The 2,429-nt window shown below is 37.8% G+C and overlaps 1 long non-coding RNA gene across 1 annotated transcript; it reads left to right on the forward strand.

The window, feature by feature from the left end:
• The first annotated feature begins 226 nt into the window (after nucleotides 1-226).
• On the forward strand, nucleotides 227-1,131 carry LOC133714057 (uncharacterized). The gene is made up of 4 exons (XR_009848411.1): nucleotides 227-403; nucleotides 512-606; nucleotides 882-961; nucleotides 1,087-1,131. It is a non-coding gene; the product is annotated as an uncharacterized LOC133714057 (long non-coding RNA).
• The last annotated feature ends 1,298 nt before the right edge of the window (nucleotides 1,132-2,429 follow it).

A 2,429-nucleotide genomic window follows, 5' to 3' on the forward strand; every position in this document is an offset into this window, starting at 1 on the left:
TCCTAAAACAAGGAATTATTGTAATTAGACTAACTAAAAACATAAAGATGGGCCTAGGGCAAAAACCCTAGCCCAAATTACTGTAGTCCAAGAAGAAGGCCCAGCAGGCTTGGCATGGCGCGGCTCCAGCCATCACCTCCAGACCACCAAACTTGTGTATGAAGGAATCTCTGTGAAGTGTCTTGATGACTGTAGATGATGTTTCTATTGGACTTTGGCAGGGATTATCACTGTGGACTAATTGGGTATCAGGTAAAGAAAAAGCTTAAACCAGTGACCCCACAAAGTGGCGATCATCAATCTATCACATTGGGCCAAAGTTCCCCTGCTCTGGGTAGTAAAAACACAGTACTTGGAAAATCTGGGCCATCAATTTCAAGCACCTTAAGGAAATCTGTACAAGGTAGCAGCTTGAACATCGTTTCTTCTCATCAATAATTTTACATACTGATTCTTATTGAAATAGAACAAAAATAAATTGCAAGTACTATTCTGTGTTTTGGTGTAATAGGAACGATGAAGAGGAAAGAACATGATGATATTCTGCCGGTTGAAACTGTGAAAGGGGCCAAGGTGATCAATACTGGGAAAAGTCAGTCTGTACAGGTAAGCAAGCAACTTGTTTGAAACATACCATGTTTCCATTCTCATTAGAAGGGCATTTAGTTTATTAAGCGATTTCAGCTTATGTAATATGTGTTTCAGTTGGGAATAGAAAAAAACTGGATTAAAATATATATCTCACTGAAAGCTGCACTTGTTTCACCCAGACTTAATATACCCATGCACTAGTACCGGTCTATAAAGATATGGCCTGCACATTTTATTTAATACACTTACTTTTGCTTAATGACTTTTCTTTTGTGAATTTTGTTTGGTAGCTGGGGAATCCTACTGGAAATCAGCTGAAAGATCAAGAGGCTATAAATCTGATGCAAGAGAACAACAAGCTGCGATCTAAGTGAGTGCATGATTATTTGTTCTGTTATTCACCGCAATTCTTTCTGTGATGAATCAGTTTTCTTGCATATTTGGAGGTTTACTTTCTAAGCTTTAGATTTTGAACGATGTTTTCTATATTGTCAGATGCTTGGAATATGCGAAGAGGGAGGAGGAACTAAATCTTAAGGTACTTCTGTAGTGCATATGATGTTTGTTCTTGTCTTAGTTTTGTTCTTTCTTGGTTTGTTGTTTAAAAGCTGTACGATACCCCATTTCCTTTAAATTATTCTTATTGATCAGAATCCGTAACTTAACTTCTTATTTTCGACACTGAGATTTTGGCCTTGTTTACTTTCGAGGTTTTGTGAACCCATTTTTGAATCCGGTATCTTATTGGAATACAAAATCAATGTTCATTAAACATGTCTTGGCCGTGAAATGTATGGTTAATGAATATTATTGTTGTTTGTGTGCAAGTGGCACAGCTTAAGAAGGAAATGAAAGACGTTGATGATGAATACTCTCTAATGTTGGCTGAATTGGAAGCGTTGGGGGATGTCAAGGAAGAAAAGGGTACATAAATCGATGTATGTAGTGTTGTATCTCTAATTCTTTCATTTGTAAAACCTTGTCGTATCAAATGAGTGTAGCCTACAATTTTCATTCTTTAAGATCGTAGGTCGATGTGGGGAAAAAAGTGGCTTGTGTATGATGGAGAGAAGAAAGTCGAGGAAAAAGAGTGATCAAAGTGAGGTAAAATGGTGTAAAGTTGGGAAAGTTTCTGTGGTTTTCGGGAGATTAGATTGGGCAGTTTCAGTTATAAACTATTGTTTGGTTAGGGCTTTGGCTTCATTGTTCATCTTAAAACGACTTCAACTTTCTTTGGATTTGCCATTGGAAGCCTTGGCACGTTGTGCTGTGGCTTCGAGTCTAAATGAATTGAGCAGTTGGTAGCAAAGCAAGGATCCACCTAGTTTGATGGCTTAGAAGGCTTATGACGAGTGAGTATTAAGACTGTCGCATATGAAAACATTCTTCTGGTACTAGATATGTCGAGAGTAGTAGCTAGATACTTCCTGGAGTACTCTTATTTTGTCGGAAATATATACCGACGACATTCTCTGGTGCAAGGATATCCTGACTTGGATAGAAATGGAGGAAAATGTTTGGGACTGGATTGATTTTGTCGTTCAGACTGAACATTATTGATACACCACAGAAGACGACTTGTTTTGAAAAGTAGGATGGAAAGGACTTACGGCTACAAGGATGCTATGGGGAAGCTCCCCGCTTGAAGAAGATGTGGAAGGGAACGGATGATGTGTCCAGTAGCAATGGTGGCCCTAAATTGTTCAGCAAAACCTATGCAAAGCCTCACTAGTAGACCTGTCAATAAATTAGATTTTGATTCAAATCTTATTGAACGAATTTGAATTTGATAATTCAATATGTTAATTTGTTCAATTAACAGATTAAACACAAATTCG

Source organism: Rosa rugosa, chromosome 6 (genome assembly GCF_958449725.1).
Source record: "Rosa rugosa chromosome 6, drRosRugo1.1, whole genome shotgun sequence".
Classification (NCBI taxonomy): domain Eukaryota; kingdom Viridiplantae; phylum Streptophyta; class Magnoliopsida; order Rosales; family Rosaceae; genus Rosa; species Rosa rugosa.